Source organism: Zootermopsis nevadensis, unplaced genomic scaffold (genome assembly GCF_977971745.1).
Source record: "Zootermopsis nevadensis isolate Lab colony 2312 unplaced genomic scaffold, Znev_1.0 Znev_ptg000022l, whole genome shotgun sequence".
Lineage (NCBI taxonomy): Eukaryota > Metazoa > Arthropoda > Insecta > Blattodea > Termopsidae > Zootermopsis > Zootermopsis nevadensis.
This window is the reverse complement of record NW_028259154.1, coordinates 10462428-10487929: the sequence shown is the minus strand read 5'-3', so window position 1 is coordinate 10487929 and position 25502 is coordinate 10462428. Positions and strand designations below refer to the sequence as shown.

The 25502-nt window shown below is 38.7% G+C and overlaps 1 protein-coding gene across 16 annotated transcripts in view; it reads right to left on the bottom strand.

Moving 5' to 3' along the window:
* SPR (G protein-coupled sex peptide receptor) overlaps positions 1-25502 on the bottom strand; it is a 619021-nt gene that overhangs the window by 72335 nt on the left and 521184 nt on the right. For 3 of the 16 annotated variants that reach the window (XR_015536569.1, XR_015536570.1, XM_087353883.1), the window contains one exon: positions 1446-3230. The exons of the other annotated variants lie outside the window; for them this stretch is intronic. The gene's annotated coding sequence lies outside the window, so the exon portion shown is untranslated. Of the gene's footprint in view, positions 1-1445; positions 3231-25502 lie in introns of those variants that run through there. 16 annotated transcript variants of the gene reach the window in all.

The following is a 25502-nucleotide window of genomic DNA, read 5'->3' as shown; positions in this document are numbered from 1 at the left end:
CATGTCAGTTCTGTGTATTTTGATACTTCATGAGACACCAACTTCAGTCTCTGATTTCCGTTACATCCTAGGGCGGCGGTAATTTCAGGTTCCTTAACTGTGTTTAACGTTTGTTTTCACTAATAATTTAACAGAAAAGTTAAATTTATTCTTCACTAGACATATTTTTCACCTCTGTCTTCTTCTGCCTTAGGGATCTGTAAAGAAGTTTGCAATTCGTGAGATTTAAGGTTCTACCAACGGCTGGGAGTATGAAGATGGCCGTATTCTGGTTTGTTGCCCCGTGCTGTCTCGTTGAAGTTTATAAATGTTTCGTAAGTGCTTCCTTCCTCCATCATCAGAGCCTTAAATGTCACTCATCGCCACTAAAAGTCCGTTCTGAACATTTTTTCTTTCTACTTATGCCATGTCTGTCGCTTATTTTTTCTGGGACGTTCAGATAGCGTTAATAAGATCTCCTTTCCACATTCTTTACGACTGTACATAAATATTCATCACTTTCTACTGTATACTTCCTACACATTTATTTTATTTTTTAATTGTTTTTCTACACATTTTCCTCACTTTTATTAATTCTGAAAACTTTGGTTTAAAATTCTCTATTTGCGTCAGTACCCGTTTTCGTCAAGGCGGCTTTAAAAAATTCTTTTTGGGATTTTCTGTTATTACTGTTTCTATTGTATAAATGAGATTCGTTTGGTTCGATAAGATTTATATCTTATTCAGTAAATGCTTTCGTAAGGCTTTATTCGTCTCCTCCATGATTTAGCAAAGTCTAGGTTTATGTAGCTGAATGTTTGTTGTTGATTTTTAATTTAGGCACTTAATAACTTAAACTTCCAACTGTCTCCTTCATAATTCATAAAATTCCCCATCGACATTTCTTGTTATTTGTCTATTTCTTTAAGAAGCACATCAGTCACGTCTTTGCGTTAATTTTCTGTTTGTTTCTACTTCTGCCAAATTACAACTTCTTGTTTTGTCATCTTTATAGATACATCAGGACAATAATGTCTGTTTATGTGTAGGTATGTTTATTTATCCAAAAATATGGCACCTACCAACAACTCGTCATATCTGGTGCAAAGGTTCTTACAACGCACATAGCACCAAATTCTTTCTTTACAAATTTCTTTGTATTTATTATTATCCTCATTGTAATTTCTTCAGTGTTCTTTGGTTCCTTAAGACCAATTTACTTTTCCAAAATCAAAATTCGCTTCAACGCTCACATTGACCCACATTGCTAAGAATTTATAAGTCCAGTATAGTTTCACATTCATTACTAAACTCCTTAGTACAGTTCACTCTACAGCTTAGATTTTGAGGTTTTTCGAGGATTGTTTTAATTAAACTTAGATATAAACGTTGTCAGAAATACATGTCTGGAGTGCTTGTGTAAAGAGAATATAAGACTAAAACGCAAATAAGATAATACTGTAACGTAATTGGTTGTTACGTAGTGAATATTTTATTCAAAACAAAAATATACATTCATATTATACTATTACAACTGTTACTTTCCTGAACTGTCTGACGCTTCATAAACCACAGCCATGGATGTCTGGATATGAACGTTGTACTGTTTTTCCGGTTTCCTGACGCCGGCCGGTAATGCAGTCGCTTAATCGGCAAATGACTGCAAAGCACTTCACAATCTACAAATTTCGTTCCCATTTGATATAATGAAATCAAGACTGGTTCTGCTCTCAACTGTCTTGCGTTCTATATAAGCCCGGGACTCACTTCCAGAACGAGCGACCCTATTGAAGGTGTTTCTAGTGTGGCGCCGACAGACTGCGCTGATTCTCATTGTCTGAAGCTCTGTGAGTCACGCGCAGAGACATTACATTCTGAATTTCTCACGGAGATGAAGGTATGAATGTTTGCATTATGGGTCGTAACGCCATCATTAACATCTGCATGTTCCCCCGAAATGTTCGTATTTTAACTTACCTAAAATTTCACAAGAAGTTAGTTCTCGCAAGACCAAACTCAACACAATACAGAATTAATCCATGGGTAAACTGCGACTATCAGAACTGACGTAAGGTTATGTCTGTTGATTTGTAGGTATTCAAATGAGTTTACAGAGCCTAAAACACGAGGGAGACGTTTAAATGGAACCGTTGGTCATACTGCATCAACTACGAAAACTATAGGATTTCAGACTTTCGCGGCGAGTACAATGAATAAAATCTTCTCGGACAATCAGCCGCGTTAACTGGTTACCGTAGTAAACCGACGTTTCGGGCACAAATTCTGTCCCCATCTTCAGTGATCTGATGTGACTGAATCATCGTAAGTCGCCTGTGTAACTGATACTGAAGATGGGGACAGAGTTTGTTCCCGAAACGTCGGTTTACTACGGTAACCACCTAACGAAGCTGATTGCCCGAGAAAATTTTATTGATTACGCAAAACTATGTTTACTTACATTCGCCTGGAAAGAAGATGGCGAACTTATTTGCCACAGCTCGTGATGATCGATCAGTTTGATTCGATTTGTTGTGGTTGTTTGTGAGGTCAAACTCCATACTTCATAGTGACTGTAATTAGCCTCCTTTGTGGATATAATTGGCTTGTTAACAATCTGATGAATAATGAAATGGCACCCGTCTCCATAGCAACGGGGCATGGCCGGTGGGTTCCTTCTTTGTGGTACAGGTTACTTGATCGACATTAATTTTTAGGCATTAATGCGCCGATATATATCGCAACCTGGGAATATAGAATGCAATTGGCAGATACATCCAATTACCTAGTAGTGTTTCACAATTAACAAAATCCTGATAACGCAACTGATACTAGGGGAGAACTAATAACGAATATTTCACTTCAACATCTGACGGACAGACCAAATGCCGAGTACAGTAAGGAATATCCATACCAGAAGTCCATTAACACTTTCCATTCTACATATAACAAATGTGTTTTTTGAAAGAAGTAGTTCTTCCCTGGAAACTCTGGTTGTGTGGCAATATTAGTAAATCTAAGCTTCAAATTACAGCGTTCCTCAAACCGAATATATAACTAGCCATGGAAATAGAAACAAAAGTGAACTGCAGTTAAGCACTGCCCGTCACAGTGGCCACGTGGTCTCGATCGTCGGCCTTGACCGCTCAGTGGTAATCCGCGTCTGTCATCGTGACGATCTGATCACTGCTCGAAGGAGTCCCACCAAATGTCCAAACATATTAAGAAGCCAAGGTCATTCAGGGACTGTGAAGCTAAGAAAATGAGAAGAAATATAAGAATTAAAAAGATTAAAAAAAGTATGTCGTATTTTCCATGTTAATAGTAACACAAACATTAACCCCTCTAAATTCTAGCCGTACGTGTAAACCAACATTTAACCCTCAGTAATTCTGCATTTTACCCGCAAAGTTTCCTACGATAATTCTCTGTCGTTTTTGGCCAGGGGATTATATACAGACCATTGCATTTTCTATACATTTTATTAATTCCTCACGTGAATTATTTTTCAACATCGTGGACAAAACACACGTCATCAGTTGATGAAGCAACGCAATGTTATCAAATCAGGTTACATCGTACGAAATAAAGTTATTTTTAAGGTTAGGGTTGTCCAGTGTTCATGACCTTTTATGACTGTCTGCAATTTGGTACAAACCGTATTGGCTGGACAGAGCGGAAAAGTGAGATGAATAAATATAGCTCAAGGCCGATTATCAGGGGCCCAATTATCCGTGGTCTCAGATTATTATTAATATAAAATTATTTTTCTTAACTATCCATAACAGTCTTATACTGAGTGCAATACGACTCATGGCGTAGGAACACAATAAAAATAAAATAAATTTATTGATCTTCTGATAAAATGACTTTAAGAAATAATGTTAAATATTTTTATATACGTTTACACTGGAATACGTATGTGTGCATGTACAAATATGTAAAAGTTTTTCTTACATGAATGATGGTAATTCGAATAAAACATAAATTGTATTTACCGTGTTTTTCGACTATCCTCGCCCCTGCGTCCCCCAGTAACACGGATAATCGGCTCTTACTGCATATATAAAAAAACCAAGGCAAAATAATTCACGCGCTGTCTTTCATAACTCAAGTCTTCTTTTATGTTCCGAAGAAAGAAACATATAGGAACCTCAACACACAAGGCAGAGCTGGTCCGAATTAGACACAAAGGAAAGTATGATAGATCGTTAACTACAGAATCTGACAAAAAAAGAAGAAAAATGGAATGAAAAAACATCGCTCTTACAACCTACTATCATTTTATGATCGATCCGGCACGCGTGTTTATCGAAACAAAAATCGACTTTGCAGCTGTTCGGTCATTGTACTCGCACAGCAATCAGTCTCGTAGCAAATCCTTGCCACTGCCGGCCATTAAACCGGAAGATGGCACCAAACCTCTCACAATCCATGTCTTGTCGTTTCCTTTCTTTCCCTTCGTTTTCCGTTGTCATTTCCCCTACTTTGACAGCTTAGAAGGCTTGCAGTCATTGGAAGTCACAACCCACTTCCCGCCCGGACATTCTACTTGCCACTGTCTCCATAGCGACGATGCCACGTGCAGTTCTGCTCTGGGACTGTCTGCGCTCCACGACTTGGAGACGTAGGTTATAGAAGTTTAGAAAGTTAAGATCCACAGCACTAGATAAAAGAGACTCCTCTATCCGTTACGGATATCGGACCACAAGCCTGCCCTGACAGTTTAGAAAGTAAACTGTTATATTTTTAACATTATATATATATATATATATATATATATATATATATATCTAAGTATAAATATAATGAAATTTACGTTCATAAATATTACGAAACTAGTACTGATCCTGTTGAAATGTTACGGGACGTAGCAAGGCGTAGGGCCTTTCTTCGTGAGTTGATAGTTGGCAGACAGTTAGCCAGTTGTTTTTATTTAAATTACATTAACAACACCACGTGAACATTACAAGCAAGCGAGTGACACACCCCATATGAATCAAGAACTGGTAGTTCTGACGCATTAACACTTACTTTGGGCGTTGTGACATGTAATCATGACGAAACCTGTCTTATATTTTAATCAGAAAATTCTTTTGACAAACGCAGAGCTTAGGAAAATGTTTTTTAATAAATAGAGATCAAATGGAGAATATTTTATATCGTGGAACGTGGTGATTTCTACAGGTCAGCTGACTCGGAACAGTGAAACAATAAATGCATAGTCTTTAAGAGAAGAAAGAAATGCACTAGAAGAAAATATTAAAACGAATCTTAAAGAAATGGTTTGTAATATGGAGGTAGTTCAGAAGTGTGATCGGTGAAGAACTCTGGTGTTCATACCTTAGACCTCGCTAGCAGACTGACAAACAAATGCTATAACATTTCCCTATTGAAAGTTTGTCAGTTGTCAATTCACTTTTATCATTGATAACCAATACAAATAATATACCCACATTACTTATGGGCTTATACAGGACTTTCACTGATAAATCTGAATTGATCTGTCACTCCAAGATTCCCGATAGAAACTTCTATGATATAGGCAAGTTGATTAAATTTTTTTTACAAAGCGACACACGACTCGCATTCGAAAAACCTTGTAGTGTTTGGCTGTGAATCCCCAGATGAGAGTCGGGAATTGTCAGCTACGTTTAACTTTATGAATAAACGAATTGTATACAGGTTTCTATTTATCATTAGGTTGACAGTCCGTCTACAAAATAATTTTTGAACATAGCTTCAATATTTGCTAAGATCCGATACATGTTTCGACACAGCAAAACCCCTCCATAGACGTCACCATAACCTCGTTTCCATTACTACTACCAGAGGCGCCATTTTGAAAACCTAGCCTAATTTCAAATTGTGTCCGCTTCGCACCAACAGCGCACTCGTACATGAATCGTGAAAGACATTGGCTCGTGTAAGGAGCAGGCAACGTTTGCCATCGAATATGTCAACCCCTGCGATAACCGATTGTTACAGATATAACAAACTGTGGCACTCAGCCAAATACCGCGCATGCGCTAGAGTCCGTCCAGTGAATCACGAAAAAAAAGGACATCCAGATTCAATATGTCGCAGCTGAACTTGTCGTCCGGTCAACTATAAAGTTTGTTTCCGCTCCTAGGCAGCAGCAGCAGCGCCAATGAGGCAGGATGACAGAAGTGGCAACTGTCACTAATCCATTTCCATCAGCAACACCTGAACGCCTCTGGCCTTCAAATATCCTCAGAGCATTTGACAACACCAAAGTTTTTCACTTTAAAAAGAGACGCCGTATGCAATTGAAACAGAGAATTTCCACAACCACAATAGCATCTTAGAAGTTTACAGAACAATCTCGAATCAAGTAGAAACAGAATTATGAATGGCCTATTAAACGTAATTACCATGTTATTGGCCTATCCCACGTCTATTGAATTTCCATGGGGTAGTAGCAAATATCACATTAGAGTAATTAAAAGCCTCCATCTGATGCTACATTTTGCAGAAAATATTTTTAGTCTATCATCCATCTTATAAAAAGTACCAAAATTACGTATAAACCTACAAAGTTGTGAAGTCAACTGATCATTAAATTAGGCCATGACCACTTAATTTTTTATCCCATTCTTTACCATCCATTAACTAACTTCCTGGTAGCAAAACCCGCAAGTTCAACACCGAAAACACCAGAGCCCGCCACCGGACACGAACCTGAGCTAACTCTATCCATCTGCCATCATCACAGCCCACCTTTATGTTACCCTCCCATCTACTTCTTGGTCTTCCCAGCTGTCGTTTTCCAGAAGGATTTCACACCAAACTCTGGACTCACCACATGCCTCTTCATGCGTGCTGCATATCCAGCCCATCGGAGCTTCGTAGATTTCACTATCCTTATTATGCTAGGTGACTCGTACAATTCACGCAGTTCCTCGTTACGAAAAATTCTAAATTCCCCACGTATTTCATCCCTCCCAGGTCTAAATATCCTCCTCAGCACCGTTTTCAAACATTTTTAATCTACGTTCTTCCTTCAAAGTAAGAGACCATGTTTCACAACCATACAAGACAACAGGCAAAATTATTGTTTTATATTTCCCGATCTTTAGTGTTGTGGTTACTAAACGGAATGAAAACAGTTTTTGAACTGGATAAATTCAAGCCTTCCCCGAATGTATTCTACTCTTAACTTCTTCAAGGACCTCATTTCTATTTGTTATTGTTGTTCCCAGATACTTACATTTTGAAACATTTTCAAATGACGTGTTACTTTTAATTATGTTCCGCCATTGCTACTGAAGTTGATCCCTTATTACGCCCATGTATTTAGTTTAATCTACATTTACCTCTAGACTTATTTCCTTGCTAGCCTCTCGGAGAGTTTCTGTATTCTTGGTTATGGTACCCACACAACATCCCCCAGCAAATTGACCATCAGCATAGGCAAGTACCTGGTGCAGACCATTCAATTTTAGCCTTTCCTGATTCACTTTAACTTTCCTTATGACATATTCTAAAGCAAAATTAAAAAGCATTGGGGATAAAGCATCCTTCTGTTTGAGGCCATTTTACACTGGGAAGGGATCAGACAGAAGGTTATCTATACGAACACTACTAGATACCCCGTCCATACTCATCTTAATTAACCTAACAAGTTTCTATGGTATTCCAAACTCATTCAAAATGTCATAAAGTACCTCTCTTCAATCTGAGTCACATGACTTCTTAAAGCCCACAAATAGTTGGTGAGCTGCCCCATTATACTCCCAATTTGTCTCTAATATTTGTCGAATGCAAAAGATCTGAACAATAGTTGACCTATTACAACGCAATCTACATTGATCGTCCCCGGTAATTTTATTCATAAATGGCGTTAACCGTGCCAGAAGAATATTCGATATAATTTTGTATAACGTTGACTGCACTCAGTTTTGTTTCCTGTTTGAAGGATAGGAACAATAATCGATTCTTTCCGCTCTTGTGGTAGTACTTCCTGGTACCAAATCGATACTATAAGCGTGTGTATCTCTAGTGCAGAGTCGTACCACCTGCATGAATTAGTTCCGCTGGAAATGAGTCGATGCCTGGAGATTTATTAATTTTTAATTCCCCAATTGCAATCTCAACTTTATTACGTCTCGGTTCCGGGATTAAGAGCTCTGCTGTACGTACTTCAGGTTCATTAAATTTATCAACAACGTAAACGTTTAGTAACTTACGAAGCCATGAGAGTCCGCAAGCAGATTTCCATTCTCGACCTTGATAAAATATTCTCTATTGACATATGCCGTTGTTGCACTGATTGCCATTCTGTCACCTGTTGCATAACGTCAAGACTATCACTTGGGGCCGTTCACAGATGGAGCAATGGTCACACAGCGTTCTGGCCGATACGAGAAGAGGGAAAAATTTGATGTGCCCTTGGGTGGCCTGGGATTTTTACGTAAGGTATAACCAACCTCACCGCAATGAAGCACAGGTCAGCTACAGCGCTTCCAGTGGCAGACAGAGGAAACCCTCCTCCAACACGAATTCGATTATACGTGTGAAAACTTTGCAAAGAATTTATGCCAAATGCGGATAACTCAATTAAACGCGGTCAGCCAAACACACTTTACTGGCATAAGAAAAATACCACCAATGTTTAAAAAGCTAAATACGGTCTCCCGTATCCCTATGAATCAAATGAAATATTATTTTCCTCTAACACGGATTAACAGAACGCCTTTCGAGAAATTTATCCCCTGCGTTGGACAAAGGCTTACGGTGTTAGAAATAAATACTGGGGGTTCGTTTACCATGGAAATTAACTAAAATCATAAAAGTGCTATCCAGCACGAACAGCCAATTAAACGTTAAAGAAACGAGTAGCGTGTGTCTGGGACTTAAATGTGGTTTGATATCTCAAACACTACACCCAATATTTCCACATAAGTTTGTTAATTTTAGTAAAACTCTTCATTAATCTTATTTCACTGTAGTTCTCCTAAACCGTGTAAATTAAGATGCCATCAAAAATAGCAATATGGCGTCAGTGCGAACTTACAAGACGGGAACAAAGACAGTAATATTCGGTGTAAGGCCACAAATCTGTGAACTTTGTTTTGAGGTAATTTTGTTTGAAAGACGTTAAGAATACAAATTTGTGACTTCGACGAGCAATTTGGCGAGATCACAAAATTGACGTGGGCTGATCAGGGTTAGAGTATTTAAAGCAGGGATACCATCAAAGTGTTAAACTACGGAAACATTTTCACCAGATATTATTAAGATGATCAAACTATCCCACTCGGCAGACCTACGGTAAAATAAGCGAAAAAATAGAATATACACTACAGAACTGGAGTTGAAGGGTGTGGATTGGATTTATATGGTTCACAATTGGGACCACTGACGGGAAGATGGTAATGAACCTTCTGGTTCCATGAAAGGAAGACGTGCTTCTGAAGAAGGACTCTACCCCATGGTGTTGTTTAGGAAAACTATCAACTATACAAGAAACAATTGAATAAAAATTTTCTTGGATATTATCCATCGTCTAGTAAATATAAAACGTAAAAACGACGTTTCGGAGATGGGACTCTATCTCCGTCTTCAGGTTCCTACACAGTTGGGCCCACTAGATAGAGCTAATCCCTATCTCCGGACCTGAAGACGGAAATAGAGTCCCATCTCCGAAACGTCGTTTTACGTTTTATATTTACTAGACGATGGATAATATCCAAGAAAATTTTTATTCAATTGACTCTTCACCATCGTCAAGAAGTTTTAGATTTGATATATACAAGAAACGCTCTTCACAAGTTATTTTAACTAAATTACGTAGAAGACCTCGTGTGTTTGCGGTGTTCGGTCGTTTCTTGCGCTCTGTGATGAATCTCTCTGTCCTAGGTACTATATGAGACATTATGCGACAATTGGCACCCCTGACCGGGTCATGTAAGAGTTACACGTGTCGCTGTAATCCATTGGTCGCGAAGTGGACAGGTCTCTCTAATGGACCCTGAAATTAGCTTCACCGACCATACTGCGCTCTCGCGGAGACCTCCACAATTCATGCAGTAACTTCACAAGCCATTTACTAAATCGTGTGGTGACACACGATTACTTGCGTTGCTCAACACGCAATTGTATTAGACGTGATGAATAAAAGGGTACATATACAATAGAATTCTGGATGTTAAATGCGCCTTTCACAAGTTTGAGAAAGCCTATGAATCGTGTACCTAATACACATAACGTAGTTATGTATTCATGCAAAGTTTTTAAATTGCACTGATGTTGGTGGGTAGTCACTCATAATTGCTGTAAATATCCTCAAACCACCACGACGTTGTCATACGAGGTGCGATCGGAAAGTTTCAAGACTGTGTCAATAGCGGGCGAACCGGATGTAGTACGAGCTTCTGCCGCTAGGGGGTGCGGCCTACATTCATAGTGAATCAGTGTGCCAGCCGGCATCATCGAATTAGAATTTGTTTCTTAGTTACGGGCGTTTTGGTAGTGCATTACACCGACCCTCCTGCGATTTCGGAATGGCGTGTGCATCAAATTTTGCCAAAGACTCGCCAAAACGGCTACAGAAACCTATGAAATGCTAAAGCAAGCATTTGGGGAGTCCGCAATGGGTCGTGCACAAACTTTTGTGTGGCATTTACGTTTTAAAAATGGCCGAACCTCTGTCGATGATGACGAGCGTTCTGGACGACCATCTTCGAGCACAACGCCCGAAAATGTTACGAAGATTCGGCAGGCCATTCACGAAGATCGACGTCGTACCATCAACGACTTGTGCGACATTGTTGGGATAGGCTATGGGACCTGTCAGCTGATTCTAAAAGAAGAACTCCACATGCGACGCATCATGACAACGCGCCAGCGCACACCGCCCTCAAAGTTCGGCAGTTTTTGGCCTCAAACACCATGGCCGTCATCCCGCACCCTCCTCCTTCGCCGTGTGACTTCTTCCTCTTCCCAAAGATGAAAATTCAGCTAAAGGGAAGGAGATTTGAGACGATAGAAGAGATTCAGGCAGAATCGCAGATGGTGCTTGACAGGCTGACAAAGAAAGATTTCCAGGGATGCTTCCAGGCTTGGCAGCGGCGCTGGGATCGTTGTGTTCACTCCCAGGGGAACTACTTGGAGGGTGATGGATAAATTTAATACCTGAGATAAGTGTACGGGTTTTTATAGGCGCAGTCTAGAAACTTTCCGATCGCACCTCGTATATACGATCTAAAACAGGTAATTTTAAAATTTATGAGCCATTAAACTGGACATAATACCAAAATATGTCACACGTTTAACAACAATTCTTTTATAAGTTGCGATCAAACAGTGAAACAAACGTATCCTTCCATTCTATGCTTGTGATTCGTCATTACACCTCTCATTAATATTCACTAATTTATTTTTATTTTTCCACGAACTCCACACGCCTATTTCAGTTCCACTGCACTGCAAAAGCTGTTATATCGCTTTTACAGAAGTCGATAAGTGATGCCGATATTTTCTGGGCAACATGTTTCGATTTTAATCGAACCCTCAGAAGGGTCATTGCAGTTCCTTGTTCATACCTAAATCTCAGCACTATGATGCGAATATTTTTAATTAGTGTAATAATACTCAACAAAATCATATAAAATGTATTAATTCGGCTTTTTGGAATAAGCCACGATCCAAGAGAGACATGAATGCTCGTGTAGCTCAGTGTACTGTCAAGTTCTACTTACACCATTAATAGTTCTCAATACAAATGATTACTCTGCACCTACTTGGCATTTAAACCTGCTGTCAGAAACACGTGACATATACATATAAATTAAATTTCCCAGACATTTGTCTTTAATGTCAAAATTTCCCGAAACATATACTTACAGCAGAATGAACACTACAATATTCTGCACGATGCTGAACTCACACCGCCATGACACAGCACCAAATCGGCCATTCACCAAGCTGACATGGGTATGACACTCGGTGTAGAATTTACTTCTATAGCCGTTAAAGCAATTCAAAGTTAGTAAAGAATTTCTTTTATATTTTTGTTTTTACGAAAATAAGCTAGTTCTGTAGCCACGAAGTCTGAAGGCGGATAATGCAATAAACGGTATCCTTTAAGGACTATAAAACTCGAAGCATCTTAACCCCTAAATTATCTACGACAATGTGAAAATTATTTAGTGGGTATAAACGTCGCTTAAGTCAAACAATTCCCATATTTAATGACAGCGGTATATTTAATTAAAAAGCTATACATTTATTTTAACTACAGTTTATCAAATATACATTCTCGGATGATACGAATATTACAAATTGGGAAGGATATTGAAGAAAGATATCGTGGCCTATCTGAATGTATTGAGCTCTTTTCTGATGGTATTGTGCAAAACTAAGAAAATCCTTAGTTATAATATTCCTTCTTCAGGGCAGTTTCGAAACTCGGGTCTTCACGAATACAAATGAGAAATTCCAGGTAATATAATTCTACGTTTCATTCGATCTATGTTAAGTGCTGAAAAAAATGTAAATTTACTTTAATTATTACAATGTTTTTCCTACTATAGTACATACAAGTATATAAATATTGTCACAGGATAATAACATCAACATCTAAATAAGGACGCGGCCAGGAATAGATTTTTCCGCATTCCACTTTTTTTTTAAAAAACTTGAATATGCAACACAGTTTACTTTTGTTACATTATTCTCTGAAACATCCTCAATCTTAAAGAATAAGATTTTGAATTCGCTGATGGCTTCTTCTCAACCAATATGAGACCTCGAATTTTTAGGGAACATTACTTTCCTGCCACTTTTATATAAAGAACGCCTAACAGGGACTTGCCAACTCTTACAACTCAGTTGGAACTTTTATTGGTGCTTAGCCTGTTTACACAGTACACTGCGTTATGTGCGTGGGTTTTTGTACGCACGCCAAAAAATTGTTTCTCATACTCGAGGGAGGAACCTTGTGAATGAACGAGCGAGCAGTGTTATCAAATCAAATGTCAGGAAAATCGATCAACATTTGAGTGTTCCTTTACGCACCTTCCATAAAACGTATGCTAAATATCTTATGATATTTAAAGACTGATAATTACAACATTCTCCACCGGACCTGCAAAACCCAAAAATGCGATGTTTCTATAACAGCCAATAAATCGGAAAACATAACCTAAATTTTCAATATACGAGGTGCGATCGGAAAGTTTCAAGACTGTGTCAATATATGGCGAACCGGATGTAGTACGAGCTTCTACCTTTAGGGGTTGCGGCCTACATTCATAGTGAATCAGTGTGCCAGCCGGCATCATCGAATTAGCATTTATTTCTTAGTTACGGTCGTTTTGGTAGTGCATAACACCGACCCTCCTGCGATTTCGGAATGGCGGATTTTCAAGAACAAATCAAATTTTGCCAAAGACTCGCCAAAACGGCTACGGAAACCTATGAAATGCTAAAGCAAGCATTTGGGGAGTCAGCAATGGGTCGTGCACAAACTTTTGTGTGGCATTTACGTTTTAAAAATGGCCGAACCTCTGTCGATGATGACGAGCGTTCTGGACGACCATCTTCGAGCACAACGCCCGAAAATGTTACGAAGATTCGGCAGGCCATTCACGAAGATCGACGTCATACCATCAACGACTTGTGCGACATTGTTGGGATAGGCTATGGGACTTGTCAGCTGATTCTAAAGGAAAAACTCCACATGCGACGCATCATGACAACGCGCCAGGGCACACCGCCCTCAAAGTTCGCCAGTTTTGGTCTCAAACACCATGGCCGTCATCCCGCACCCTCCTTATTCGCCGTGTGACTTCTTCCTCTTCCAAAAGATGAAAATTCAGCTAAAGGGAAGGATATTTGAGACGATAGAAGAGATTCAGGCAGAATCGCAGATGGTGCTTGACAGGCTGACAAAGAAAGATTTCCAGGGATGCTTCCAGGCTTGGCAGCGGCGCTGGGATCGTTGTGTTCACTCCCAGGGGAACTACTTCGAGGGTGATGGATAAATTTAATACCTGAGATAAGTGTACGGGTTTTTATAGGCGCAGTCTAGAAACTTTCCGATCGCACCTCGTACAATAAAAAGGAATACAGCTGTAATTCAGTATGAACAAAACATAAGTTAATCCTAATAAATGAAATTATATATAATAAAATTTATACAGTGCTGAAATTTAGAAGAGAAAACGCAAAATCGGATAGTATGGACACAAAATTCGAAGTTTGATTTTCTTTCCATCACGATAAATCGAAGCGTAATTATAAATTTTTCGACGTCGTAACATCTAACTCTTGTCAAATATATTTTTTGATGTGGAAAAAGCTTACTACTCTAAACACATTATAATAACTGGTTTCATTTAAACTCCTACTTTTAACTGTCGGTTCTAAAACACGTTTCATCCATACTTTCCATTAAAATAGCCTAAGAAAATGTCTACATTGTACCTGTAACATCGAACAAGTATGTGATACAGTCATTCCTGACTCTGAATAATCACATTATCTCACTTTGTTGAGTTAATTTTCAGACTGATAATACCTGAACAGCCTCTTAGTATTATGCATAATATCCTATTACTAAGAAACTCTATCCTATTATCTGCTGTTATAATCCCCTTATGTACGTAAAAGCATGCCCCTAAGTAATGATCAGAATTCACATTTTTGTAGAAGAATGTATAATCATCCGCTGGTTCAGTTCCGCCTTTGCCCCATCTAACTTTCTAAATTTCTCGTTACTGTTTTGACAAAACTTATATGCAAAGACTCCTGATATTCAAAATTTCAAAATCTAGCGGTTAGAACGCTGGCTTTGTAATCCTGGGGTCTCGGGTTCGATTCCCGGCGGTGCCCAAATTTATAACTTGTGTTGGGCAAGGCCGTGGTCTAGGCAACACGGAGTTTTCCTCCGGGGGCTTCCCCGGTTTCTCCGTGGCATCTCAACAATTACTCCATTCACACACAGAAGAAGGCAATGGCAAACCACTTCTGGATCATCTGCCAAGAACGTATATGAACAGGTCCCAGTCCGAGAAAAGGATGGAAGGATCCTATTCATATGGACCTGTCGTCAGACAGAACACTAAATAAATAATAAAATCTGTTACTGCAAAACGATTAAGATAACTTGCAGAAAAGCATATATAATTACACAAATTAAGCAACATTTACAAATTTAAAATTACTGCTATAAACCAAAATTATGGATTTTCGAGGAAAATACTCAAAAACATCAAAAATAATCATTCACAGAGCGAGTTTTCAACTTCAACTGTTTAGGTTTCAATGTTACGTTCAACTCCGATTAAGATTTAAATAAGAAAAGAAATAAATTTCAAAACACATGTGAACATTAAAAAGGACCAGGAAAGACACAAATTTAAAATTATATAAGATTACGGAGGTTCCATTGCTTTTATATGGAACGAAAAATGGACGCTGAAGAAGAGAGACGAATAAAATTCAAGCAGCAGAAATGAAATACCAAAGACCTCTTAAAAGTTACACTAGGTCAGATCACTTAAGAAACGAGGACTTACGAAAAGAGCTGAATATTTTTTCTTTATATGAAAAAATATACAACATAAAATACAATTGCAACAGATGGAACACATTCGCATTCTACTAGAAGCTCGTATTGTCCGTCTGACAGACGAGACATAGAAAGTCCAAGAACTAGATGGAAGGACATGATTCACTTAATCTTTGAAAGGAAACTGGTGACGTCCACTTCCCGTTGCTTATGTCATCGAAAACAAATCCATTGCACTGTAAACATTCCATTACAGGCAATTTTATTATGGCAAGAATTGATTCCACAGACCATCCGTGAAACTGGAGGGTCACCCATTGTCGGCTGTCCGCAATTACCTATTCAATATACCTACAGTTACCCGCAGCATCTGGAGGCCGTCTCGTCCATCCTCGACCTCAGAACGCGACAAAGGTAAAGCCGTCCCGCCACACGCCATGTAGGCCCTTGGGGGGAGATGTGGTACAGCTCCTACTCATTCCTAACCTCGGCACTAGATGGGAGTGACTGGTCAGTGGCGCGATGCCCCCGGGAAAGGACCCCGATACCATTGGATAGAATTCTGGGTGAGCCCCAGAGCGTCTTGACGCTGACGTTAGAGGAGAAGTCCTCGATCGAACCCAGGCCCGTCCAGTCCGTAACAAGTCACTATAATGACTGAGCCGACTCCTCTGATGACGAGATATTGGTCACTGTTCGTGGTGGCAAAGGTTAGGGAGATGCTATGGATCAGTAAAGGAGATGTGATCTGAAGAAGTTAAGAAATGTGGTTTGGCGAAGAAAGTTAAAAATTATTATACCGAAGGAAACCGAATAAAATGCAATGGTTGCAGAATCCAGACCAAATGAATCTAGATAATGTGTACAATGCAGGAAGAGAAGCTAGCAGAACTTTCTAGGCTATAAAAAGAAAATTCTGGAAGACGCAATAACGTTCTTGAAAAAGCAGTGAAAATAAAAGTACTGGGACCTATACAGAGGGATAAATAATGTAAGAATGAGTGCAATCTTAGAACTAACTTGGTAAAGTAAATTAGACTGTGATTTGCTAGCAGATTTACAATATACTTTGGACAGATAAAAGAAATAAGTTCGTCAATTACTGAGTGCTTTTGGGTTTAACGATGTTAGGCAATTAACCATTAATACCTGAGCCTAATTATTTTGAGAATACTACTGAGAAGTTCAAAGGCACAAATTGCTAAGCATCTGTAAAATTTCTAGAATTGATTCAAAGAGGGAATAATATATTAAGTGCTGAGAGCCATAACTAATTTTATTTATAATAAAGATCTGTCAGATCAGTGGAAGAAAACCCTGGAAAAATTCTAATTTATTTTTACATTTCTCCCGTACGATGCGTCCTACAATTAATACATAACAGCCAAAATGTTATTTGCCAATTTTAATAATAATTATATTTGTAAATATGTTTATATTAAAACTGCGCAGATTACCTGTGATGTGAACCCAATACTACAAATTAAGCATGACAGCTGGAAAATAAATCGGCTATTATTTCAAGAATGTCAAAAATATTTTCGTTAAATATTATGAGGTTTATGGATAATATACCCTTAAAATATAATATTACGTCTTATGCCCCACTTTATGACCCATAAACTTTACGAGTGCAATGCTTGTTAGAAGTTCTGTTATATTCAATTTATAACCTAATCTAACTACACTACACACGAACCACTTTGCTTATAAAACTAAAAAAGCAATGATAATATTGAATAAAACGAGGTATGCCTGTAATTCTTTTGTTCAATTATATTAGTAAGACAATATTTACAAAATATTTATTTTTTCTATTGAAATTAGTAATATTATTACAAATTCTAAATAAACCATTTTTGGGCCCCCAGACTTTGATTCAAACTTCCACACAGTCACTACTGCGAAGTAACATACAAATAAAGCCGAAACTAAGACGTGCATGGTGTGTGTAATATAAAGCAGGGGTTTAAATACTAGAGACAAGAGTTATACCAATGTTTCTCTGCAGCAGTCGGTGCACACAGACTAGAGGGTGCTGCCATGGAAAATGTTATAATCAGGTAACATACAGGCTTCTCCTTCCAATTTTAAAAGAATAATTGCCTTTCGCTACTTGTGCTTGTATTTAAAAAACTAATTGTCCTTGAAAATGACGTGACGTCATCTACTTGAAAAATATTAACGACTTGCGAACAGAAAGATAACAGACATTGAAAGGGGAACCAATGATAACAAAACAAAGATACTGGCTTAGAATTCTATTCTCTTGCGATAGTAACACTGAAACAACTGGAGATAATAAAACAACATATTAAGAACTGAGAAGTATGGAAGTCGAAGGAGTGACCTGTTTGGAAAAAATGGTTAAGGAAATCGACTGCTGGCATAGCCATGACTCACTAGACGTTCAGCCGTCCACACGTAGTGATTGTTGAATAGCATTAATGGACGTATCCACTAGGGAAGTGACGCGTACTTTACTTCAAACGCTTCCTTCTTCAAGGTGGGAAAGATGAAATATTAAAATTTAAGCGGCGAACTCTTGTCAACACAGATATATACCTTCAAAACCCCTAAAAGACAGACTGTCCTGCGACACTGGCGTACCAGAGAAGTTGCCGGCTGAGCACGGCGTCGCTAGATGCCACTATCAAATTACTGAAGCAGAGAATTTGAAGCTGACAATTCATTATCAACCGTTTTTTCCATTTGAATTTTTATTTTTCAGGCGTTCTTTACGCTCTAGCTTGAGCGAAGAACATCTGTCGCGTCATTATCAACAATGGTAGCGGAGATCCAATTGTCGAAGTCCACTGTTGCACAATAATTACCTAGGATCATACTGAAATAATGACCTCAGAACATATTTGTGTAAAAAAGATCTAAGACGCAATATCATCGGATCGGATCGTATCAATGCAACAGTGACTTACGTGACTCAACGTGAAGGACACCTCTGAAATTCTAATTTTTCCCGATGAGTACCTTTCCGGTTTGTGGTTAAGATTCCGTATTGGATCACACTATTCCATGAACACTTTGTATGTTCACCTACGATGTATGTCCATAATTTTCGCATGCCTAAATCCATTGCCTCTAGGGTTTCTGTGTTGTTACGTTTGCAACCTGATTTCAGTATGTCTATGCTTTTAACATATTCAGTAAAAGCCAAAGATAACATTATAGTGGCTACAGCCATGTTATTTTACATTCTACGGGAGAATTACCTGAAAATATTAGCATATTTCTAATTATCTATTACCATGCAACATTTCAGTATCCTATATTAAATTGTGTTAGTATCACTTTCACGTCACAACTTCGTGCGTTCGCCATTTTGGGCTTCCGATTGTATAAGAAAAGTGTCTGGGTTGGCCTTCGTTGGAGGAGGGCTTAATGTATCCTGAAATGTTCGTGCTCTTGTACATTTTTAACACTCGATTGTTAAAACAGCTTCTTATAGAAGAAACGACCGTTTTAACCCAAACTCTTTCCATTTATGACGTACTTAACATTTCTTTGTGGCTACAGAGCACGATGTAAATACATCTACGTCACAATTTGAACCATTTGAATCCACTGCATTGAGAAATTCGCACAGACAATATAACAGATTGGATCACAGGGAAAGCGTTTGGCATATACGACTGGAATGTCAATCGATCGTGGTTGAGGTAAATTTGGCGGTTTCGTACATCTCTTAGGTAAATATCAGTAATGTAACGCCAAAAGTTAACAAATAGGAGAGAAGACCCATTGCGGTGAAACTTCACACTGGTACATTAACTTCTTTACATTACATTTCTCTGAGTTAATACGTAACGGTAAACGTTCATTGTTCAAAATTGTCAGCTACACAGGAGAAATTCCGACTTTATGAAACACTCAAGTTGAACACGTACTCACAAAACTAAAAAATCTGTTCTTATCCCGAGTTAAATCCAATATTAGCCTATCAAATTTTTTAGTTCTAAAAACGGTCTCACCCTCATATGTCCTCCGAACAACATTTGTACCCATGCGCGTCTAATTATTTTCGATATAAACACCCTAACAATTATATATTAAGATTTCTGTCTTCTGGGTTGTTGCGTGTGTAGTCTGGTCGATGTTTACCAACGTTTCAGAGGTCATACTGCCTCCATCATCAGGGCGATGAGTATGAAGATTTCTGTCTTCTGGGTTCTTGCGCTGTGTAGTCTGGTCGATGTTAACCAACGTTTCAGAGGTCATACTGCCTCCATCATCAGGGCGATGAGTATGAAGATTTCTGTCTTCTGGGTTCTTGCGCTGTGTAGTCTGGTCGATGTTAACCAACGTTTCAGAGGTCATACTGCCTCCATCATCAGGGCGATGAGTATGAAGATTTCTGTCTTCTGGGTTCTTGCGCTGTGTAGTCTGGTCGATGTTAACCAACGTTTCAGAGGTCATACTGCCTCCATCATCAGAGTATAAAGATTTTTGTCTTCTGGGTTGTTGCGCTGAGTAGTCTGGTCGATGTTTACCAACGTTTCGGAGGTCATACTGCCTTCGTCATCAGGGCTACACAGCGCAACAACCCAGAAGACTGAAATATTCATAATCACCGCTGTGAAAACCTCAAATCTTACAATTATATATTAGGTGAAGCACAAATATTATGAAGCACCCTGTCGTGTAATATAATCCATCCTCCTATCACTTCATTTACCTTAGGTCCAAACATTCACCTTGGCATATTGGGCCAAAACCCACAGTTATTCCACCCCTTAGAGCAGGGATCATCCATCTTTTTGTGGTCAGGACAACTTTGGAGGACATTATAATTTATAACAAGTCACTTTATGAATATACAAAAATAATTCAATTTTAAATAATTAGATTGTAACTGTGTCCTCACATCTGTTATATCAAGTGGCTCAAGATAAAATATCGCGAGAATATGACAAATAACATAATTAACAAATTTAACTTCTCAGAGCTCTTGTGAGCATTCTAAGGTTGTTGCGGGCATCCAAATACAATTATATGGTACCCACGGGTTGGTAATCCCCATGTTAGAGGTACAGACGTTATAAATATGTCGCCCTGCTATAAATCTGCTTACACACGCGTCCACACTGCAATTTTCTTATGGTAATGTTGTTTTGCTATTCATTATTCATTGTCACACTGCATCCTGCCATCAGCATGAATTCACCTCAGCCGACAGCATCTCATTATATTTTGGTTGGAAATTTTATGGAAAAAAGTAACGTTGTATTTGCCTCACTGTAACACGCGTTCCTTATTATGCAAAGCACTTCTGAAAATGGAATGCGTATCATATTAGCTAAAATTGTTTTAATGGACGCTGGAAATAAAAATATGGTGACTTAATATACAGTCATATTTCCTGGAGGTACCTGAAGGAAAAACGTGCTCATTTAACACCAACAAATATGAATTAAATTGTTATTAGTGTCCACTGACGAACATTAAAATACTTTTATATAAAAGGACATATGACGGTGGGTTTTCAGAGAAAGATTATGGTTTTAACAGCCAGAGTACAGAAAAAAGAGTGTTTTATACAATAAATTTTAAATTTATAAATGACATAAGTCACAAAAATTATTTGGATATTTATGTAATAAGATAAATTTATCGTTAAATACATCAATGATAAATAAAGACAAATATACGAGGTCAGGTCAATATACAAAGCTGACCGTCTTCTGGGTTGTAGATCAGTGTAGTTTCGTAGAAGTTTACCGACGTTTCAGAGGTCATTGCTGCCTCCATTATCAATGTGATTACTCATCGCTCTAATAATATAGACAACGTTGGTATTGGCAGTTGAATCGTCCGTAAACTTCTACCAGACCAACATAGCGCTACAACCCGGAAGACCGCCATCTTCGTAATTACCGGCTTCAGAACCTCAAATCCTACAGGTTTTCGCCGACTTTGACTCAGTTTTGAATTACGCAGGAAACCAAAAGTCACGTTTAAACCTAATGTCTTTTTCTTACAGTAAGTGCTAATGATTTTCTAAAAGTGTTACACGGTTTGCGAGTTAATATTTATTATTTATGAAATGTTTTTCAGGAAAGGCGGCTGTATCGTATCGATACTCGACTGTTTGTTTAGCTACTCTTCACCGGAATAGCAATGAAGACTCCGGAAGTTCAAAACAAACTTTGTACTCCGGTGTGAGCTTTATAAAGCTGTATGGATTACACGTAACTTTGGACAAGAACTGTGAACTTTCTTTTGTTAACGTCTCCCGTCCACCTAAAGATGGATAGAAGAAGTGTTTGGAACAAACTTCTGTTGATGAGCGTAAAGATTAACAATCCAGTACTTCAGAAGTTTGAACTTTGGAACAATGTTGTGTTTAAACCGTTCCCTGCCGAGAACGGGTTATCTCATGTGTTATCTGGTAGAAATTTACGGACGTTTCAGAGGACCTTTCTTCTTCCATCATCAAGACGATCCCTGATGATGGAGGCAGCAAAGACCTCTGAAACGTCCGTAAACTTCTACCAGATTACACGGCGCAACAACCCAGAAAACATCCATCTACGAAATAATTATTTGTAGCTTTTGCCTGCAATTATCAATCAAAACATAAACAGGGCTATAAAATCAAGCTACACTTTGCCGAATTCGGCACTGACAGTACTCTCTCAGTCAAGAATGCTACAACTTTTTCCACAGAAAAATGTTATGTCCCTTTTAGTAAGTCAACAATAAATGTATATTTTTGTCAAATCTAGGCATGAAGTTTACTTACGATCCTAAAAACTTCTTCAATAACGTCGAAGATAATTCTATTGGAACGCACTGTAAAAACCATGGCGTACACCAAGGATTCCACATGGCGTTACAACACAGAACGTCATCGACATTTTCACTGCCGTGAGAACCTAGAATCATATTTTTTATAAATAAACTCAACACGTTCGACGTTTTAAGCAAAATCGGTGGTAGGTGTATAATAGTAGTATTAACGCACGATTCACCTTTATGACTATACAATTTTCCTATAAATTTAGGAATCACCTCTAGAATATACTGTTCGTGCTTGTGAAAGTAATTCAAAAAAATTCTAGGGGCCGATCACATTCACCGCTGATTGCTTAAATACTAGGATCGTAAGTTGGAATCCAACTGAAGACATGGATGTTTTCCCGTGTCTTTCTGTGTTGCGCTGTCCTGTGGACGTAGAGAGAGAGTCCATCGGGCGACATCTCGTCAAAATCTCGTAGTTGTTTCTCCCCATCCAGTTTGTGTTACATTATTTAATGATCTTGATGAAATAAGGTAGATTAAACATTTTAAACTCCTTATTATGTAATTTTCTCCATTTGGTTCTCCTCCAAATCATGATTGATGCTATCATATTGCGAATGATTTCAATGGCGTTAAACATATATTTGATTTATACCCGACAGTGACTGTCTTTGTGATTTCATTCCCTCGGGATGATTAATATGTACTGCAGTATTGTGTCATGGCGCTGGTAGTTACACAGCAAATGTTGCCAACCACAGCAGTCAGGTCAGACACTGTGGTTGCGTGCAGGGCGGACTATCAGATGGAGTTCGTTGTTGCTATGTGGCCGAAATGTTGGTTACTTGGGGCACCTAGTTGCTAAGTACATGGTTTGTTACATTCTGGGTAGTATAATTGGCTTGTCTGGAGGCTAGTTAACTCAGCACGTGTTTGCAGTATTGCTTGGTTACTGCTAAAGGAATTTCGCTGAATGTCTCTTATGTATTCGTTTAATTAACTGAAGAGTTAGATGATTTCTTTGACTTGGTAACTGATCACTTCTGTGCACAAAAGCTAATTTTTGCTACGCTGCACGTTCTGAGCTGTCTTCAATTGTCTGGGCTATGATGTTTGTGTTGAAATGTTTTTTATTTATTTAGTGCTCTGTCTGACGACAGGTCCATATGAACAGGATCCTTCCATCCTTTTCTCGGACTGGGACCTGTTCATATACGTTCTTGGCAGATGATCCAGAAGTGGTTTGCCATTGCCTTCTTCTGTGTGTGAATGGAGTAATTGTTGGGAAGCCCCGGAGGAAAACTCCGTGTTGCCTAGACCACGGCCTTGCCTTATACGGTTTATCTGTGACCTTGAAACATAAAATTTGGTGACAGCAACGACAGATGATGAGGAAGATGGTGACATAAACCAATTACGAGGCAATTTAACGAAGTGTTTCGGCATATAGAGCTGCATGACTAGCCAGGCGCTATTAATCGACTTTTGTCAGAGCGGTATGACGTTTACAGGTGGGACGCGACGGAAGAAAGTAAACAAATACTGAAGAAAGGTAGGACAGGCAGAGAAAAAAATGAAACAGACATAAAATGAAATGAGAAAAAATAAATTAAATAAATGGGAGATAAATATTTTAAAGAAGGAAATAAAAGAAAAAACTAAGAAATGAAAAAGAACGAAATAAAACGTGGGAAAAGGAATCACAGAAAAGGGGAAGAGATATAGAGCCATGCATTGCATGTGTACCCCTGGGTGCTGACATATTTCATTACCAGCCGCAGATTACCGTTTCGGGTCGCATTTCCCGGTAACCCAATTCTGTTCAACCGCTGATTACCTCAATGCAATGGTCCATTATACACAGTTGAATCAGATCAATAACGGGCCTGCCTCGCAGCTTAACATTCTGTCAACAGGCTGAAATAACAGCATGTAACAGCTACCGAAAACAGTCAGTGGATCATTGTTCTGGGGCCATTATAAAAGGCTGATGTTATGTTAAGTTGCACTGGAAAATTGCTGAATTATCATGAACTCCGCCATGTTCACTCTTTATAAAACATCATTACAGTGATCAAATCGATGAGATGGAATGGGCATCCAGCACGCATGAAAGAGAATATAGATGCATAAAAGAAATATTGAGGAAATGGACGACTTGGGATATCCGGGCATAGCGGGATGAAAAATATTAAAATTTAATTTAAATAAAGAATGTGTCAATATTAGGGATCCATTCACGTTGTTTTAGGACAGGGGAGAATGTAATAATGAACCTTTGGGATTAAAGATAGCTGTCTTCTGGGTTGTAACGCTGTGTAGTCTGATAGAAATTTGCCGACGTTTCAGAGGTCACACTGCCTCTGTCATCAGGGCGATGACTAAGCCGAGCGCGAGAAATATGTTTCAGATAGCTACCAGTCAGTCAAGGCTAATCCTGACTACACCAGTGACGATTAGGTGAACGTCTTTACCAGCTGAGAGACTATCAGCTTTTCAATAATCAGTCTCGCGGAATTTGTTATTAGAAAACTATTGTTTGTGGTTCCTGAAAAAGGCAGCGACATCTGACACTGATAAGCTTGACGGAATTTGCTGGATGACTATTGATGGATATCTTCATTATGGCAGTTAACTTGGAGTTACAGCAACAGACAATTTTTAATACAAGTGACAAATGGATCGATTCTTGGTTAATGAGCTTAAATTTCACTGAATTCATTACCATTAGTGACTATGAAAACATAAATACGTCAAGCCAAAACTTAAACATAACCTAAATAAAGTTTAACGGCATTTTAACGCCATCAGTGTTTATATACTGCATACGTCATCTGACCATGGGCTGACGTCATCACCACAGGGCACTAGTAAGCGTCTTACATCGTACGCCGGCTCTAGTGGAGAGTAGAGAAAGCAAGATAGAGGCTGCATGTGAAGTGCTGTACGAGGTGCGATCGGAAAGTTTCTAGACTGCGCCTATAAAAACCCGTACACTTATCTCAGGTATTAAATTCATCCATCACCCTCGAAGTAGTTCCCCTGGGAGTGAACACAACGATCCCAGCGCCGCTGCCAAGCCTGGAAGCATCCCTGGAAATCTTTCTTTGTCAGCCTGTCAAGCACCATCTGCGATTCTGCCTGAATCTCTTCTATCGTCTCAAATCTCCTTCCCTTTAGCTGAATTTTCATCTTTGGGAAGAGGAAGAAGTCACACGAAGCTAAATCC